This window comes from Cupressus sempervirens, chromosome 11 (assembly GCF_028749045.1).
Source record: "Cupressus sempervirens isolate cs-2001-9-10 chromosome 11, ASM2874904v1, whole genome shotgun sequence".
Lineage (NCBI taxonomy): Eukaryota > Viridiplantae > Streptophyta > Pinopsida > Cupressales > Cupressaceae > Cupressus > Cupressus sempervirens.
The window spans coordinates 405,160,547-405,182,519 of record NC_143128.1 but is presented as its reverse complement, the minus strand read 5'-3'; the positions used below and the strand labels follow the sequence as shown (position 1 = coordinate 405,182,519).

The window sequence follows — 21,973 nt, the reverse complement described above, 5'->3', positions numbered from 1 at the left end:
TTAAATTATTCAAAGAAATTTGAGGACCAATATTTTTTTGAAATTATTGAATGAATGCATTAAAAATTATTTGAAAGGATTCAATGGAATAAGGAGGTAAAGAGAAATACCATTATAAATTCATGTCTCTAAAGATAGGTGTGAAAAACTTATCCATAAGCCTATAGTCATGAGAAAAATCATTGCATATAGTTTGAAAAGTCCTAACATTATGGGATCATTATTTCCATTGTAATTCTCAAGATGAGGTATCTCAATATATTATAGTAAAATAATATGAAGGATATCTAAGGAAAAGGAATTACAAATATCACATGTAGGGATCTTTTACTTAGATTGAGTGAATTAAACTACCTCTTGTTGTAATGTGGTGATAGTTTAGACTAAGCTACTAATGGTACAATCAGTAGATGCAATAGTAGGAATAGATATAGGGGATGTGTTAGGAAAATTATAGGAATTGAAAGGAATATGTAAGGATATTGGTGGAGGATTAAAAGGAATGAGAAGAGTATTGAGATATGTGAAAGGATCTACATTATATGAAGGTAATGAAAAAGGTACAGAAGTAGGAGGAATATTTGAAAGAAGTGAAAGGTTAGGAAGACCAAAACTTAGAGAATTGGAAACTTGTGTAGAATTCATCATAATAGGTGGAATATATGTAGGAATTCATGGAAGAGTAGAGGGAATAGGAATGGAAGCTTCAACAATTCTAAAAGGAAGAGTATATCCTAACCTTGGAGTAGATTTTGTCAAAGGCTTAGTATGAGTATTAATAAGATGAGATATGTCAAATGAGATAGAGATGTTATTATAATCATGAGTTACAAGCTTCTTAATAGCCTCAATAGTGACAACACTATTAAGGTTTTTGTGTTCTTGTACAAGCTAATTTTATAAAAGTCACAAGAAAGCTTATCAACTTGGGGAGGAGAGACCCATAAGGATTTATCTTCATCATGGGAAGAATAAAAAGAGTTAAAATCCATAATAGGATTGAGATCTTGGGGAAAGATATTAGTATCATCATGAGTCCTAGGAATAAAAGAGGAATCATGATCAAAAGATCCAACAATTCTATTCAAGATTGGACTTAATGTAATTAAGCTCATAAAAGGATAGATAATAAAAAAGAAGACCCTAATGAAACCTAGCCACATAAATGTAAGAAAGAGCATAAAAAAGATCTAACTACACATAAAGTATAGATAAATCTAACTAAAAATTCACAAGAAGGGGGAAAGATGTAAACACATAAGAAGGTAAATGCCCAATGTAAATAATATAACTCCAAAATAATAGTGGGGATGAGGTCGACTTCACCAAAACTACTTAATGAATAAATGGAAGTGCTCAAATAAGGTAGAGGCCTCCACTTGTTCATACTAAAGCATTAATTATGTGTGTGAGGAGAAGGAGAATTTATAAGCACAAACCCTTTTGAATTCAAATTATATTAGCAAGACCCACATAGAGGAAGGGATGCCAATTTTGAATTTTGGTTACTAAAATAAATTTTATGCAAAGAGATGATCTTTGTCTTGTGTGTGATATGTGAATATAACTAATTAATTAAGTAAGATGTGAAATGTAAATATAGATGCAAGATACATGTAAGCAAGCCAATTACAATATGAAGCTATGTTTAAACTATAAAATAAAATGAAACATAAAGTACATACCTTGAAATGTGTAAAGGGAATATAACTTTTTTCTCTAAAAACATTAGATCTAGACCTATTACTAAAAATATAACTGTGGATCCCTAAATGAAACAGAAAACCCATAAAAGCCCAAAAACAAATGTTTCACTTAAGGTATTTGGAATATGAAAACTTGGAGGAGAAGTGTTCAAATATTATTCCATGAGGTCACCATCTTCTCGAGGCCTTGAAACTAGGTTAACCTAGATTTTTTTGGAAGTGTTCAAGGAGTTATTTCCAGATCTGTTAGTAAATTAATTTTTAATTTTTGGTGGATGACAGATTGTCTTGGTTAAGCCCTATATTGATGAATTAACCTTTAATTGAAAATGTAAATCTATGTAAAGGAAACAAGATAAATTTATATATTCACCTTTCTTGTAAAAACCCTTTTCAATAAGGATTTTTTCTTCTTATATGTTGTAGATATTGAATTTTTGTGTAGAATAGAGGATATCACCATAATTACAATGGATCTACCAAAACCACATCATTAATTCATGGACATAAATGTGCATAAATAAATAACATGATGAATTCCTCAATGTAGATCTCATCCCTTGATGGCTAAAAAATGCCAAATCTTGAATATGAAATGCTCACAAAGGATCTTTAAATGCTTGATGAGAACTTCCTTTCTTGATTATTTGAGCTCTTCAATATAATTTGTAGGATTCTTATGATTTCTAGGTGTAAACATGAAGATCCCAAGACTCCTTATATACTAATTTTCAAATGGGAAAATAATACAAGCTGAAAAGGAAAAAATAAAATGATTGGAACCTTCAGACATTTTGGACCCTGAGCCCCCAAATCCACTGGGAAGAGTTTAACCTAGTTGACCACTTCTTGGAAGAGGTCAACTTTTTCCCAAGGAAGGACCTAGAAAGGGCACCTAAAGTTATCAAAGGGAGTCTAGATAGAATTGGGAAAAACATAAAGAAATAGGAGAAAGGGCACATTAAGCACAAATTCATCCATGGTCCAATGGGTTGTTATGGGATGGGTGCTAAAGGATATTAAATCATGGGTGCTTCCATTTTAAGATAATATAGCTACCATTAGGTACAATGAATAACATTTTATTGGTTTCATAATTTATCAAATGATTTCTCTTAATGCAAGAATTTAATATAACCATTATAGAGAAACTGGGTAAATTTAATATTATTTTTAATATCTTTGTCAATAGTGGTTTTTCATGGTAGTTATGAATCATTGAATGATTAATTATAAATGAAAACATGTTTTCAATGTTAATTAATCCACCTTGATTCATTAATTTGTCATATTATGTTGTAATATGTAAGTATCCCAATAAATCCAAATCTACGAAAAAGAAAAGATTGATGTGTGAAATCTCTATATTTAAATGGATTGATGGAATCTATACTTGATGAATTATTCATTATAATATCTCCTATATATTTTTATAACACCAATATTTTGGACTACTCGATCCCCATTTCATCTAATACATTTGACTAGTGTAGGTGATGTTGATGTGGTTGACTACGTTCCATCTCTAGTTGAAATTTTGTACATAGTATTTTGTACTCAAATCATATTGGTCACAAGACTTCCTTTTCTCCATCAAATATTTCATAGGATGTGAATTATGTTGTGATATTTTGTGTTATTTTGTAAGACCAAACTACTTTAGAAAACCTTACAACTCAATCCATTTGGTAAAATAGAATTTAGTATTTGTGATCTTTCTCAATATTCATGTTTTTCACCTCAACTTTTTCATTTGATTGTAGATGATAGGGCGTAGACTTTTGGTGTTTTGTATAAAATTAATTTATAAATTGAAAATTAGATTTGATATAAATTATGGACCTTTGTTTGTAATTTTTTGTTTGGGCATGCCAAATATTGTGTATATATCCTTGTATGAAGATATAGAAAATTTGAATATATCTAAAAATTCTCAAAGATTTCATGTATAAGAAACATACTACCCTCATACAAACACCCTCATTTGGCATCATAGAAACTCTCCACCTTACATGGTAGCCATCCTTGATTTATTTTTCCTCCAAATTTCATTGGCCAAGGATGAGCCCTCAGGGACCATGAAACCACCTACATTTTCTATAACATGCTTGTTCATCCTCATAATCCCAATAGGATAGTGATAAATTTGTTTCCCCTTCACTCTCTTTTGGAGCATCTAATTCTCCTCAACTTATTTTCTCTACACATACACCTCTACATTGACCAAAGCCTCAACCTAGAAATTTACTTCTTCTTGGGTCTCATCATACTCCACAACAAGAAAGGGTGATAATTATCTATTTCTCCATCTTCCATACACCACCCATCCTTTTAAAACATAGAAACCCATACCACAAGTTACATGGGCCAAAATATGTACCATGTTGTTCCACCATTTTTACTTCACCAAAATATCCATAATCCTCATTGTCTCCTCCCTCAAATCCAACACCAAAGAATATGTCATGAGCATCAAAATAATATCTAAAGTTACCCTAAAATGGTAGTTGACCTCCATAAATTCCTACCCAAGAAAATCCTCTAGAATATCCATTAGCTTATTCTCCTTAAAATAAATCAATCTCCTAATCCTTTGTTTAGAAACCTCACCATAGAAAGTGTTGAAAGTCTTTTGGGAAAGAAAGATACTGAGAGGGGGGTGAATAAGGATATATAAAAAATTTAACTCTTTTGAAAAAAATCAAATGTTTTCACCATTATCCCATCTCATATCTACATCATGAATCATATAACCATAAATTGAAATAGATCTAACAATGCATCACATCCATAAACATGAAAGTAAATGTAAATACATAACACAAATATTGGTTACTCAAAAAACCCTCCAAGGCGAAGGTAAAGATGGGGTGGGGATGACACCCACAAATCTTCACTATTACAATAATAATGTGTGTCTATTAAGGCTACAATATTTGATCAATTATGGTGATCTACCTTATGAGGGGTATGCCATCTTAAGATCTTACAAGACTTTTTTAGTCTAACTTGATTGAAGGATTTAAACTTACAACTATGTAAGTACTCTGTTAGGAGATTTTAATAGGCCTATTATTACCACTATGTTAAGAGATTTACCCTAATTCACTTGCTAGAATCTATCAATACCTAATCCTTTGGTTAGCACTCTGATGCTAGATTATGGATCTCCTCCTTCTAATTTTAATTTAATATCCTTATCTAATAAACTTTGTTTTGTACTTCACTTGTAGGTTTCTTTGTTTAATCTATGCTTCTAAACATCAAAACATAGTCTTCCTTGGTTCATACACTTGACTCTTCAATATCTCCTTCATTTCTTACATGTATACACAATATCTCTTGTTTTAGGGTTTAGACCCTCCTTAAATAATCAACTAGAGAAGGCTCTAGATCATTATCAATGATCTAGATCTCTCCCTTTTCCACTTAATCCCTCCAATTATCTAATTTTTTGATCACCTACATGGGGACCAATGATCTCTAAAAAAATTGTAAATAACTCCTTACCTATCTCTACAATCATTAAATTTTATTTAGAACTTGGCCAAAATGGTTTACACAAGTGTTTGTGTCATCAAAAATACATATGCCAAAACTAGTTTACTAAGCATTTGAATACCCTGACGCTCGATCACAACTAATATCCATGTTTTCCTTCACCTTATGTATGCTTGGCACTAACTATATGATGTGGCATGAACTAACTATACTTATCTTAGCATCTTCTTTCTTTACTTGGCATAAATTGGGACTTGGTCCATACTGGGGAACTTAGAAACCTAAGAATTTCTTAGCTCAAACTGAAATGTGAACAAGTCTAAATACATTATTTGGCCTTCATTTGGTGGTTGGTCACATTGATTATCATCAACTCTACCTAGGAAATGACTAAATGTTTGATACTAATAGTCAACATGACTTGGAGATCAACAATCTCCCCCTTTGACATTAGTGGCAAAAAAAATTTGGCATGACTTATCCTTACATTCAAAATTTAAAAATAGCACTCCCCATGAAATTTTGACTCGGTCTATATAAATCATATATACATTGCTCCAAAAATGAATAATATTGCATTGTCATACCTTTTATCTTTCATCTTTATGTATTCTTGTTTCCTTCTTTCTTGTTTTCCCCTTGAATATATGACATGATTACTATTTTCACCTTTCTTTTGTCACTCATGGATTTTGGGTTGGTGGGTTCAAATTATACTTGACTAAAACTGATTTATGAATCTATAAAATCATAGCCAATGCATGATCCCAACTAGATTTGATGGATTCCAAAACTTGTATCTTGATCTCTAGCTGACGAACTAGATCCACTAATTGTCAGTAGTTGAGAGATGTGGATCTCTCTAGACTAAATCCTTTGTAGTTGTTAGTTCTTTCTACATCACCTCCAAATGGTTTATCAACATAGATTGGATAGAGATCAATTTTTCTCTAATGTTGTAATATGTATCCATTAACTCAGTTAATATCCCTTGTGTAAAAATCAATTTGTTAAAAAGAATGGAGCTTGAACTTGCATCCATGCTCAAAGAATATCTAGTTGAATTCAAATTTGACTAAATCTTATCAATAGACTATTGATTCTTCATGGTGAATAAATCAACATCACAAACCTTCTTTACAAATAATAAAAATTTTATAGAGCTTCCTCTAAATTATGTACAAGGGTGGAAAGTTTAACCTATTTAATAGCAATTTCTTTTGAAACTTTCTCTAAAAATTTGGTCTCAAATTAATTTTCAAACCACTTCATGAGTTTTTTATTTTCCTCAATATTATCATTGTTGACCCACTCAACAATACGAACTAATTGATCTATGATAGGTGTCTTCTCATTAACATTGTGAATCTCAAATGCATCAACAAAAATATATTTTATTTCATGCAATACCTATATTTGCTAACGTTCTCTTCTTAGTTCCTCTAGATTTGTATTCCTCTGTAATAGTTCTCAAAATATTTGCATTTGGTCAAATGTTCTTGTCTCGAGGTCATACTTAGGAATTACAATGACTACATCTATTGTCACCGGCTTTCTAGGTAACTTGACCTTCTTTATCATTTTCTTTGACCTTGGTGTGTTGGCACTAGGAAATGTGAGTTGCAATGATGTCACTTCATCACTTGGCCTTAGCATATCTTGGCCTAATGTTGCAATCTCCTTCTGAATAGATACAACCTATTATTCATGTGTAGCAATTAATGTTTTAGTTGATGTGGGCACAATACTTCGAAATTGAACTAATACTTGGATTTCCTCTTATTCTTTTGGCTATTGAGACTCCTCAGTCTTCTATGGCTTAGCCTCCTTTGCTCCCTCAATGTGAGGTCCTGAGGTATCATTTGAAAATTTATCTTCTCTCCCTTGTTCTTCTCCTTTTTCTTTGTCAATTACAATATTGGTCATGGGCATTGGATGTAGAAGAATGATCATTACCTTACTTTCTTCCTTGGCACTTATGTCTTGTTGACCATTCTCCCCAACAATGATTGTTGAATAAATAGGTGTTAAGTCCATGGTTGGTGCATTCTCAATCATTGAATAATCATGAATTTATATCAACACTATATTGATGCATAATAGAGGTGTATCTAAGGTTGCATTTATGAATGCTTCACTTTTTAGTTATTCCTCAGTCAAGACATTAAAATTTTATTATTTTTCTTCAAGGATTTCTTCAATAGTGACAACATCTTTTTTTTTCACTTTCCTCTAACTTTCTTTGTATTTTTTCCTCAAGATTATTTGGCTCATCATAATCTTCTATATTGTCCACTTCAACTTCCACTTCTTCTTCCTCCTTTTCTTTTATTATTGTTGAGATTAACAACCCAAATGCCTTCTTCCAAATTAATATACTTTCTTGAACCACATCTTCTATTTTATTTTTCAAAAGTACTTGTACTAGGCACAAACCTTTTACTAAAATCCCTTGGGGCTATAGATATGTGTGTCTTCCCTAAATCTAGTAGAGTCTAGGCTAATATGGTTTCTCTTATTTGCATTTTTTTAGATAATACCCATTTCTATTTTGTGTACATTTTATTGTTTAATTCTTCAGGGATTTCCTTGCCTAACTCTATAGGTATGTATCTAAACTTTATCATCATGTCTAGAATTTCTTTTTCAATGTTTTCTTTATTAATCCTCTCTAAAGAATCATATTTAACATGTTTAAGGCTTGAAATTCTTATTGAATTTCTGATACTTCACATACTTGATCAATATCTTGATGAGGTTTCTTAGGAACAATTTTAAACTTTCTCATATCATTTGATTATTTTCTTTCTCCTTCATCCTCTTCATTATTAGGCATAAAAACTAGTTTTCTCCTTGGCTTATTCTTTTGACCTTGGTTGGTACCTTTAGCTATTAATTTTCTCTTTTTTTGGGAGTTTCCCTTAACTATATTAGCGATATTCACTATCCTTTTCTTCATATTGGCAACTACAAGAGATGTTGCCTTAGATCCTTGTCTTGTGACTCTTCTGTAAGATGTATAGGTGGTAGGTAACACTTTTATTTAGATTCATCTTTACCTTAGGATCTACAATTACTATCTTCTTCTATTTTATTACCTTAGGCTCAAAAACCACTAGCTCTTTTCCTTTGGATTCATATTTTTCATCATCCTCATCACTCTCCTCATCTTCCCCTTTTCCTTTAGTAATCTACAGGCATCCCTCATCAAGTTTTCCTTCAAGATTTGCAATAATCTTTTTCCTTTTCCTATCCATCTTGAACAATTTGGTTTGGATTAGCATTTTGATCTTGGCTTACTCATAGGTTTCAAATTGCATGTAATTCTTATATATCTTCTTTGATAGAAAGGTTGTCACTACTACAAATATCTCATCAACATTTACCTCATGTTGCATAGGTCTTAATAATGCAACACTTGGCAATACAACTTCCAGTGCATCTAGGTATAGTTAGTGTCCACCATGAAATAAATATAATCATAATATTCATCAACAAATGACTTGGGGATCCTCATTTTGTTCTTTATTTTACCTTTAAACTCATGAAAGTATCTATTAAAAATAGTTTCAAAATTTTCTCCCAATTTTTCTATAAAATGATTTATTTTCTTAGTTATTGGTTTGGTTATATCCCACACAACTTCTCCAATAGTAGGGAATAAATTTTACACATAGAATAATATTTATATTAAGAGTGATCTAACCTTACATGAAGTATTTTTAGCCTTCCTAATGGCTCCAAGATTCTATCAGGATTAGTTGTAGCTAAGCAAGGTCATAGCTATAGTCCTTCATAATCTTGTATCCTAAGTCTACTAAAATGCATGTCACACTATTCAACTAGCTTGACTTATAGAATTTGTATGTCATCACATAGATTATAAATTCAATAATAGGGTTTGTAATATTATCAATAGGCATTCCTCAATAATTCCATTTGGCTTTTGTTTGTTCTTTGATAATGTTATAGGTTGAGGATCACATAGTTTTTACTCGATCTAAGGTAGGGTGACCTATCACTCGATGAATTATGGTCTTGTTTATTTTTACTAGCCCATTCTCTAGCCACATTGTCATGTCATGTGTCTTGATCAAAACAATCATTATCCAATCCACTTTGAAAACATTGAGAAAATCTAGGGCATGGGTAAGCCTTTTCTTGGCAACAATTTTATTCTCCTCTTTCAGTACTCTAATCTCACACAATTTATCATAGGAACTTCTAAGTTCAAAATCTCCAATCTTCCCTATCTTGCACATATAACATGACCATGCACCATTATAACTCTAGGAGGAATGGACAACAACAAGCCTCATGCATCTCCAGTCATCACAATTTTTGGATAGTCCCTAAGTTCTGGTGGGGGCATTGATCATTCATCACAATTTGTGCATTACTATCTTTCCAAACTCCCTTTCCACTACTAGATGCAAATGACACCATTTTAAACTAGGGTTTGAAATAATACAGTAACTTCACAAAAATAATTGAGCTTTATTCAAAAACTTTACTTACTTCTCTTCACAATTTGTTGATGGCACATTGTAGCATCACACAACTTTTACAAAAATTGCTCTTTTAGTTGTCTTTTAATCACTTTGCAAGTTTGAAATTGCCTAGTGAGTAGAAATGATCTTTAAAATTCTCTATATATTGCTTCAAATGGTCAAATTAGATCTTCAATAAATGCTTCATACACTAGTAGGTGCACCATAGCTATTCTCAACCTCAATATAAAACTCATTTAACAATACCTTCCTTCCATTGCTCATTCAAGACCATCACTTGGTCTTCATTATTTTTCACACTTATCTTGGTCAACATATCAACTTGGTTTGTATGGGAGCCTGGTTCACATAGCGATACTTGGTCACTATAGAAACTAATAGTGATACTCACCATCAATTATGCATATGATCTCTTTGCATAGTTATTGCCTCAAATCTACCCTAATGCATCTTATTCATGTGGATATTGACTTTTAACATATCTTATGTTAGGAACTAATATATAATATAGCATTTCATTATATAATTCCTTACATAACTTCTTGTTTAATTAGAAGTAGTATGATCACCTAATCCATTAGATTGGGTGACCTCAACTTTATTGGTTCCACTATTTTCTTCTACTTCCTTCTTTCTCTAGGTTTGATTCATCTCATTCCTTTTTTGTTCCATATCAAATTTTCCTTTTCATTTGAATTATTTGTTGCTATATGCTAGTGCTTGGGACCTATAGTTCTTGCTTATATGTTCAATCTTATGACAACTAAAATAAACCAAACTTACGTTCAACCAACTCTTGTATTTGCCTCTAAAATGTGTCTTAATGCATTTTTGTGCAATATGTCCATATTCACCATAATAATAATAATTGTACCATGTGTTGTAATCTCAATTATAGGATTTACCTTATTTGGATGCATTTGTTCTTATTTTGGTTGTCCAATTGGATTTTGCCTTCAATCTACATTCTCAAGCTCTATGTCCATATTTCTAACAATTGTAGCAGTGACCTTCAAATCTAGGTGCAATGGCTATATTGCTAGTCTTTGACCTACATTCATGTGATTGGTGTCCTTTCTTCTTGCAGTTAAAATAGTATCCATTGAATTTTGGTTTAGGGATTTTCTTACCATTCTTTCTTTCATAGATATTTGTTGTATGTCCTCATTTCCCATAGTGATGACATGTAGATTTTTTTTCTCTAGCTTTGCATTCCTTTGTTCTCCACTCTTTGATGATTATCCTACCTTAGATAGGTTCTCAGTATAGCGTAGACTAGATGTGTCATGGGGTCTTCTTTGTGATCTCATTAGCTGTGCATAATATCTCACATTTTCTTTAGGTTTTTTCAACCTTTCAATAAATTCATGTTCATGTTTCAGTTCATTCTTTATATACTCATTCTCATATTTCATACTAGTAAGCTCCACATCCTTTCTACTAAACTCTTGAGTTGTAAGGAGTAGTTTTTTTTCATATCAAACTAATTTTGAGTAAGCCTTTGCACTTCACTATTCTTGTTATCAAGTCTTGTAGATATATGATTTTGATCCTCTTTATCTTTCATTTTATGCTCAGTCACTTCACACAATCTTACTAACTAGACTTCATCTTATCTCTTTACTTCTCTTACCTCTTCATCCAATGTGTTGTTTTGTTCTAGTAGGTCTTGCTATTGTTACATCACTTTCATTAGAATTTCCATTGTTAAGTATTTCTTTAATGTCTTCTTGATATAGAGTGGTATTCTATTGGATAGCCAATTCCTTTCTCCTTTTCAAGGATTTCTTTAAATCCTCTCTTGTTACTTCAAGTTATTGTAGTATGATCTATATGTCAAGCTTTTGATTCTCAATGGTCTTTCCCAACTTATAAGCCTTGATCTCCATGATCTCAACTCTCAATTTGTTAGACTTATTTTAAGAGAATAGAACTTTGATACCCACTGTTGGAAGTCTATTGGAAAAGTGAGATACTAAGAGGTGGGGTGAATCGAGATCTATAAAATTTTAACTCTTCGAAACAAATCAAATGAATTCACCATTAAGATATCTCATATCAGCATCATGAATCATATAATCATAAACTAAAATAGATATAACTATGTATCACATCCATAAATATGAAACTAAATATAAACACATAACACAGAGATTGGTTACCCAAAAACACTCCATGGTGAAGGTAAAACTATGGTGGGGATGATACCCACAAATCTTCACTACTACATCAATAAAGTGTGCCTAATAAGGCTACAATGTTTTATCATTTCTAATGATCTATCCTATGAGAGGTTTTCCTCACTAAGAGCTTACAAGAGTTATTTAGTCTACCTTGATTAAATAATTTAAACTTACAACTATGTAAGTATTATATCAGGAGATTTGAATAGGCATGTTAGGACCACTTTGTGTAGGTATTACTTTGATTCACCTAATAGAATGTATCAGTACCTAATCCTATAGGTAGCACTCTAATGCTAAATTATGGATCTCCTCTTTCCAATTTTGATTTGATCTCCTTATCTGATAAACTTTGTTTTGTCCTTCACTGCTAGGTTTCTTTATCTGATCTCTACTTCTAAACATAAAAACATAACCTTCCTTATTTAATACACTTGTCTCATCATGTATCATGTATCATCGTGTTTTGGGGATTTGGGCTCTACTCTATCTCTTATTTCAGTAAGTACTTGAGACATTATGTTGTCAAAATTGTCTAGGCACTTATTGTACCTATCCAAGTATCTCTCCTCATGGTAAAAATATTTAAATGAGGGATCATCTCTCTTAATTTCCTCTTTCACCCTCATGATATCTTTCCCTCTTAGGGTTCTATTTCTACAATCCTCTATCTCTAAACAATTCATTATCACATCCTCCTTCTAATAGGCTTTTCTCTTTGCAGGGTATATTTCCTTATCTACTTTAGGGCATGCCGAACAAAGCATTAGGATCATATGTCCTAGTAGGCTTAGACATGGTAGTAGAAATTCACTTATGAATCAATCTATATCTTCTATGGCATCCTTCCCTATGAAAAAATCCCCTATCTTTATATTTCTAAGGATAAAGGAACCCTTCTTTACTGTAAGACCTAGGTATTCCCTATTCATCATTATAAGCCACCGAAAGAATTCCATTATCTCCAACCTTTGTAGAATATACCTAGGTAGAACATGAGGGGGTTGGGGGCATCCATAAACCCTTATCAAGGATAAATTTTCAAAAAGATAAAAAACTAGCCCAATCATGGCCTAGTCTTCTATCCTAATTAGGGCATGTAAAAGGTCTTATTAGAATTTTAACCCCACTTAGGAACCCTCTTTATTATATCAGCAAGAATATTGGAAACAAGAAAAATAAATCATTGTAAAAAGAAACAATAATAGAATAAGGATAAAACCTTTTCCAAAATTGACTACATAGTTGCACACCTAGGTTTTCTCCATTCTCATTAGTTCCTTCAATAAAATCAAGACTGATGTGCCCTATATTCTTGTATGGGATGATGTGCATCAACAATAAGTAGTGGTGGAACTTGGAGTTCCCCATCTCTCCTCTTAGAGAAGTAATGATTTCATTATGCATAACATTTATTATGTGTGTCACAAAATCATACCTTATATTATGTATAGGTCTTGTATGTCTATGACTATGATGTATACATTTATGGTAGCATTGATTGTGCCATCTCATCCAATCACCTTATGCACTCCAAACACAATATATTGGAAGTGTCTACTAAAGAATTATAGTGGCATGAAATCTTCTACCTTCTTTGGTAGCTCACCCTTCTCCTTCTTGGACTTGGAGATCTATAATGGGAAAGTAGAGAAATGAATTTAAGGCCATAAAACTCAACTCTAAACTCTTTTGTCTATGCCACCTTACATCATAATTTCCTCAGTGCTTCAAGAATCACCATAATACAACACCTTACTCCTCTCATGTATACCATTAATAAAAATCATTTTCAATATTTTCTATATTAGAGAGGCCTCCAAGGAAATAAACCACTCTTATAGATGATAGTGACCATTCATGTTACAACATATTTCCTTTCCCAATTCTAATGGTTGAAATTATTAATATAAAGGTTTAAATATAGAAGGGGCCCATCTAGTTCCATGTATTGTCATTAATTTATTTCTCGCTAAATCAACCAAATTCATTTATCAATTTTGATATCATATACACTTATTTGTTCCTTTTTCTTCTCACACAAATGATTATGTTGTCCTCAAGTCCTAAATTTTTTTAATAATCTTAATATACTTTTTCAAATACCATAACCCTACTTGTTATTTTTGTTATTGTTATCAAATAATATCCTTCCTAATAGAACCAGTTAACATTAAGATATTTTTCTCTTTGAATTGTCAAAAGAGATACCTAAATCTCTACTTAATTATTAGTCCCATATTTTAGCCTCTTGGCCCCTATTGCCAAGGTATTTCTTGCCAAATATTTGACTTTAAAATCAATTCCACATCTACCAAAGACACCTTTTAAGGCCCCATCAAAATGATCTTTGACCTAATATTTATATTGATGATCTTATTTTTTATTCCTCAGTGTGAAAGAAGGATCGTCTCTTTTCTATCCCTGAATGGGCCATAACTAAGGTAGATTTTACTATCCTAAAACCTTATGAGAATATTTTCCAAAAAAATTAGTGTCTCCTCATAAGATTTCCCATAAATTTTAAACTCATTCATTAAATTGAATCATGGGAAAAACCTATAAATATGCTCAAAACATCTCATTAGAATATGAATGGGGTATTGAACAATCTAAAAGATAGTATAGTGTATGCATATGTACCCCAATGTCATTTTAAAATGGTTTAATATTTATCCCTTTGGGCTATATAATGTGAATATACCCACAAAAAGTTTAACTAATGATAAGTTCCTTTTAATAACTAATGAATATAATGTGAGGCCTCTCCCGATCTGCCATAGTATAAGATGACATATTTGCATTAAGGTACTTCTAATTTGACATTTTGATAAACTTTCAAGACTATAGGGTTGTGTTATTTTAATATCTGCATTTTAATGATCTACACATTAGGACCTAATTGATATAATTAATGATTCAATTTCATGTTCTAAATTATTTTGATTGCTTTGATAGAAACTAAATTTGTAAAAATGCTTGAAATGTCAAATTATAATGTTAGTGTTAAAGGATAGAATTTTTTATGTAATAGAACCTAATATTTTGAATGGGATGATCGAACACATATGAATGCAATTTGATGACATGATAGTATGTGAAATATTGATTTGATTAAGATGTTTCAAGATATAATGTGATATGTAGATAAAAGTTAATTTGATTATGATGATTTATGATAATTTGATTATGATGGTTTATGATATGCAAATTTGATATTCTAACATCTTGGATTATTTAGTTGAAATGATTAGGAAAGGAAAATTAATTTGTATTATGTTAATAAGGACTTCATGAAATTTGAAATTTTATACATTTATGATATATATATTTTGTACGAATTCCTTGGACTACTGATGCGCACATTTAATGTGTAGGAAGTGAAACCATTGAAATTCTTGGGAAAAACAACCTCAAAACCTATGTGAACAAAGTTTAACCAAGGTGAATCATTAGAAGATTCAAAAGCCTCTTTGAAAAAGTATTTTTATTCATAAATTTAAGTATTTTGTATGTGGAAATGTTTGATCATAAGGGTGCATTAAGGGCATGTCATGATGATGTGGAATGTGTTTTCTTGTGTCACTTGACACTTGTGGATTTTATGTACATTGATATGTCATTTGTGGTTTTGATCATGTTGACATTTTACCCTAAAACTAATTACCTTGTTAAGAAGTAAACCCACTTGACAAGGGGTAAGATGGGTCACAATCAAAGGAAATTCGAATTTGGACTTGGCTAGGGTTTTGAAGGGTCATTAAGTGGTCCCAGAGTGTCTTCTATGTAAAAATCAGTTTCCTATATGATAGTACAACATGTTAGGGACCTAACTTTGACCATGTGAGTGCCTAAACAGTCTAGGGGGCCCCTTTACCCATGTATTCTTCCATCAATTCAAAATTTGAGTTGTTACATGTATTTTCTCTCATGTTTCCACTAAGTCAATTATAGAAAATTTAGAGGGAGACAAGTTTGTAAGAGGTGGTGGCTTGGTGTTTTTTGCTAAAATAGTTAGTGGGAAGGCCCTATTAGAGGGTCTTGGACAAACTAGTGGGCTTTTCACCCACTCTCTAAGTTTAGAGATAGTTAAGTTTTGGAGGGAGATTAAGGGATCTCTACAAAAAATTTCTTTGCCTTATCTTGGACCAAGTTTAGTGTTTTTAAAGCATGATCATTTCCTTCTTTTGTATTTCATAATGAATCTACAAGTATGGAGAAATTTTTTTATGGGTTCATACAATGTATTGGGAATCTTGAACTGTGGATTTGAGTATTGTACTGTGATGTTTGTGAATCTTGAATTGTAGATTTGGGCATTGTATTGTGATGTTTGTGAATTAGTATTGTGTTAAAGAATTTTCTTGATTTTCTTTCTCAATCTTTTTGTTTTGATGTGAATGTCAAGTGTTGATATGGATGTGAGGGTACCACTCACCCTTTGGGAAGGGAAGAGAAGTCTAGGGTGAAGGGCTTAGTTGAGCTTGAAATATAGTTGAGAACCTTGGATTATGGGCTCTAGTGTATGCAATATCTATTCATATCATTCTTTGGGGGTGATAAGGGGAAAGTTGGAGTTTTGTGGAAGATCCAAAAGGGCGTGGAATTTTGATTGAATTGAGAAAACACCCAAAAGGGCATGAAAAATTTGTTATTGTAGATATGGTATGATATGGAAAGTCTCCTTCTTGAAAGCACACCTTCACCCTATGTGGAATGGTTCCAATGGTGAATCATAGTGTAAACCTTAGAAGGGAGTATTATCTCTTATCTTGTAAGTTTCCCATGCATGATCTTATGTTGTATGTGTGTATCTCATTTGGGTCTTGTTTCCCCTGCTTGGTGGGTGGCTTCATAGAACCCTAGGGTGGGAGGTGAGCCTCCATGGTTCTTTGTGTGTGTGTTTGTGTGTGTATGAAGGTTTTTTGAAGAGGGATTCCTTGAAGTTATTAGGGTTTCACCCTTGACAAAGTTGAAAAAATAATAATTGTGTAAGGAGAGACCTATTGGTGTTTTGAAACACTGCAGGTTTCAAATTACCCTGATGAGAAAAAGACACATCTAGGGCAGCTAACTCCCATCTTTAAAATATCTTTTTACACACTGAGTCAACTATAAGGCAAGACCCTTCTTCTACTTTAGGTTCTACAAAACCTAGGTGAGTGGACCTCAGATTCAATTAATATGATACCAGTGCAAAATATATTCCTAAATCTAATAAGAAGATTTAACCATTATATCTCCTAATACTTATTCAATAACATAGATCTACAATATAAAATTGCAATTCTATGATATTCACAAGCTAAGTGAGGGAAATTCTATTTTAGCTCTTCAACATGATAGGGAAATACAATTGATTAATGATGTTGAATTCAAAAAAACCCCTAATATGTAGTAGTAAGAACTAATGATCCCACAACTGATCAATGCCTTATCTATTGGAAAATTCCATGAATCAAGTACATACATATGGATACCTAATACTTATTCATATATTTAGATATCCGATCTATCCATTCACCTTGTAAATGGACATCTTTGTTCAATCTAAATCTCATTCTTACCTAATATCCTCCTTAATAAACTCGCAACCCTGTTGATTTCCCTAAAGAATTTACATAGCTCCTTGAATTATAAGCAACAATGAAACAGCATACAACCTTAAGGGACTGCAACTATGACCTAGGCTCTTTTTTCAAAGATCATAAAACATTGAAAATTACTGATAAAGAAGGCAAGGTTTAAAATGAAACTCAACACCTACTATTCTTTTTATTGATTTCCTTGAAATAATACATTCACGTGCATGAAATAAAAACATAGAAACACCTAATAGATCTAAACTTGTTGTATTATCTTTCCTACTATTGTTCATACAAGAGAAATTTCTAAAGAAAATGTGGTGTCATAGTATTGTGAATACATCAAAATTGGAATCAAAACATGGTATCATAGCAGTGAGTAGTTTTTCTCCAAAAAATGTGTTAGAAGTTGTAATCTTTCCTTGGTGTGTTTATAAACCAAGGTTAGATCGCCTTTCTTTATTGTTAATATGTATTAGGATATAAGCCAAGGTATCCTAATATATTTCCTTTTTGTCCTTTTTCCACTACATGTTATTTTGTCATCTAGTGGAATATGTGAGGACAAATATTTATTGTAATTTGTAATTTAGATTATTCCTCTTTAAGAGGAATCTCACACTTGGCCTCACACACTTGTGAATGGTGGCATTCATAGACATGGGAGTTACATTCTAACTCCTCTCTCTCATCTCTATTTAAGAGATGACCCTCCTCTCTCATTTCTAATGAGGTTTCTTCCTCTTCTTAATTATTGTATGGGCAATTACTCTCTTGCTCTCTCTTTCTTTCTTCTTAGGCTTTTCACGCCTCATTCATAACATCACAAGGGGTTTTCTTTGCTTTCCCCTTACCAAATATCTTATCTCATGGTGTTGGATCTTGAAGCTTTCTCTCTCCTATCTTATGGTAATATCTTTTCATGCATTAACTCACTTAGATTCTTTCCTGGTTTTGCTTATTTACATATTTCCTTTTCCATTTCTAACATGGTATCAGAGCAGTTTAATCTTTGTTTTGAGTGTTTGCATGAAGGTATGATTCGAAGGAGACTCTTGAGAGAGATTTCACTAAAAAAAATTTAATCTTCTTAAGATGGAAGAAATTGAAATTTTTTTTTTTTGGGTTTGGCTGGTTTACCGCCAAACTTGATTAACTTCCGTTTGCTCTAATTTTTGTAGGTTACTTCTCATTTTATATTAGTTTTCATCTAACCCCCTTTGGCAGGCTTTCCGCCAAAAGTTTTTCCTATCTAGATATCTTTTTACTATGATCCAATCGCTTCTTGACTACTGTCAAGGAGATTGTAACCTCCACTGTCAATCGGAGATATCTCTGCTCAAACTCAGGACCATGGCCCACTTCAAGAAAATCCAAGCTCTTTAGAAGAGGTTGTTTTGCCTTTGATTTGAAATGATTGTCCTTTTGAACACCCAGTAGCACTCCTACTAAGATAGCGGATAAATAGTCAAGCTTGAGAGTAGTTGATAGGTCTTGAGCGGAGGGTAATATGTCGCCCACATGAGTAGCCTGGGCACTCTTAGCAGCCATAGCAAGGGCCTCTCCAAAGCCCTTGAAAGGCTTGCTCTTTCTCCACCATCTTTCCATAACCTCCTCTGCCAGGATCATAATCAGTGTGGTACTCATCCCTAACCTGCCCTCCACTTCTGCCACAGCCCCATGGCCTTCCTTCAAGGAAACCCCAATCAAAATCAACACGGATGGGATGATCATCAAGAATAGTCCCACTTATATATTTCACAGCATCCTCAGCATCCTCTCGGGAGTAATACATAACAAAGAAAAATTTGCATGGAGTTTTTGAATTTTTATGCAAGCCCATTATTATTTTCTTGATTTCTCCAACCTGGGAAAAGAGCTCATAGATTTTCTCTTCAATGGTATAAAAGGAAATATTCCCAATATAAACAGTAGAAGAAGTGTGGAGTGCATGCTCAAATTCATCCCGTGTTCCACTAAATCTTCAATCTCTATATGCAGAAAGCTGGTTTGGGTCCTTGAAAAGAGACGCCATGGTCGAAGCTGCTGAAACCAAATGTCTATTTTTCAACCAACTGCACACATTAAAATTGTTCTGCCATGATCTTCTTCATCTTCTAATGAACTTGGAGAATAATTTCCAATGTTTCTGAACCAAATTGCCTCATTTCTTCATTTTAGGAAGCCGATTTCTTCATTTTTGGCTCTTGCATTATGTTAAAAATGAGGTGGCTTTGTTTGTTCAACCTTGCCTACAGATTGATCAATTTCAGTTAACTCCAAATCTCCATTATAAGCTTTGGCTTGGACTGAACAAGAACTGTGTTTTGCAGCAAAAATGGCCGCACCCATTCTATTCACAGACATCTGCTGTGTCCACACAGACAAGGAACAAGGAGATAAAGCATAATCTCCAAATTTAGCCGGCTTCTGTGACGCTTCCAAATTTAGCAACCTGCTAAATGTGGCTCTGCATCCTTGAACATGCCTTTGCACCTGCAGAGGAGAGAATAACGCCTTTCATCCTTATCTAAGAACCTATTTTATGTTCTGTAGATCTTTAAAAGTGTTTGCTGGTCTACGATGTGTCTCCACATGGTTGGGAGCAGGTTCACCCTATTTTCAACCACCTCTGACCATAGTGGGGGTTACAAAGCCAACCACCACTTGCCTCGGCTAAAGCCCTATTTTCACAGCAAGCCAGCTTGAGTAATCATTTTTTTCTTTTTTTAAATCTCTAGCTAATGTTATTTGGCAAGTTTCTGCATCTTGTTCCAGAGATTTCTCCATAGCTGCTTTAATTTTAGTCATCTTTGTCTGTTCCAAACATTATCTCTATAACATTTCGAGCTCATACTCATGTTTGACCGTGTATTAAAAATTTCATAATCTCTACCTTTTTAAGTTTTTAGTCTTCATTTTTTATTTAGTTTTTAACTTTAGTTTTTATTTATTTATTTGTAATTATCTTTAATATAGAAAATTAATAGTATTTTTTTTAAATTAGAAGGGTGTTTTTTACAAAAAAAATATTTTTTGATAATTCTTTTAAACAAAGGGAGTATTTTTTTGTTGTTAATGATTGATCAAAAGAAATCAAAGTCATTGTTTTTACTAAATTGTTCAAACAAAATTGTCTTTATTAGTATTACGAAAGTTTAGGTGACTCCTTGGTATAAGTTCAATATAGATAGATCATAGCTTCGTCTTATAAATGTACAAGTGTATTTTTTCAATTTCTTTTCTGGATACTTTCGTATATTTTCCTTGGTGGGCCCATCCTTTCTGTATCCACACTTATGTTCACCTTGCATGGAGATTTTAACTAATATCTAATAATTTATACTTATTATACTTCTTATTTATCTCAATTTATTCAGGTTTATGAGTAATCTTACACTATTGCCTTCATTATTTAATGATTTGATTTTACTATGTTCTATTGATCTATCTGCACATGGTTGCAGTTTTATGCTTTTATAGCATCGGTCCATGCCCATGTTGGCACTTTATGGTTTTATACCATTGATTTATATGATTTTTTTTTGTAAGTTGCATCAAGAGCCAATTTATCAAGGTTAGCTATGGTGGACCCAACAATTTTTAAACTAACTCGTAGTTTCCTTATCTGGCCCGTGGAGTATCCCTCCAACCTATAATTGGTGTGCACTTACTTAAATGGAGTTTCCCTCCATTTGTTCCACTTTATTCATTAATGCAAGAATGATATTTTATGGGAATTTCCCATTTCAATCTCTTTATCTCCTTGGTGTATGCTCCTAGTTTTGATTTAGTCATGGTATGACTTCCTACACTTTGCTCATTTTTGAGTGTATAGATGACGAGGCTACCATATCTTGGAGCACTCCTATATTGGAGACTTTATTTGAGAAGTTTTTTTGACCCATGTTGATCTTTTTCCTCATGGCAATAATGTTGCTTGTCCATGATGGATTTCTTATTTGAAGGCAATATGTTGTTACTCCTCATAAACCCTTCCTTTGGTCCACATCGGCAATAATTCTTGAAAAACTGTAACTTGAATTATTTGGTGCTTGAGGCACATGTTCTACTTATTTATTATTGTCTCTCTTATATTTCTTTGATAAATATACAATGTGATAATGTTCTGCATACTTTATTGCCTAGATCGTGAGTCAGGTAGGTGATGGAGTCGCGACCCATTCACTTGTAGTGCGATGACTCATTAGTGGACTGTCTATATCCATGTGATTGACGCAATATTGATGCAGGTTTCATTAGTTGGCCTTGTCTGTGGTCATTTGTGCATTAGTATGTTCCTTTCATGAGAGATTTATTACATCTATTATGATCATTTTGAGCTTATGACTTATTTTAGATATCATGTTAACTCCATTGCATGTTGGTGAACACATTCATTTATCCTCATTGATTAAATTATTATAACTTCATTTTTTTTACTAACTTGTCCATTCAATGTAATTCTACTTGTGGATAGTTGTCTT

The 21,973-nt window shown here is 32.6% G+C and overlaps 1 pseudogene; it reads right to left on the bottom strand.

Moving 5' to 3' along the window:
* Nucleotides 1–18,708: 18,708 nt before the first annotated feature.
* LOC149529880 (nuclear cap-binding protein subunit 2-like) lies at nucleotides 18,709–19,536 on the bottom strand (annotated as a pseudogene).
* Nucleotides 19,537–21,973: the final 2,437 nt, after the last annotated feature.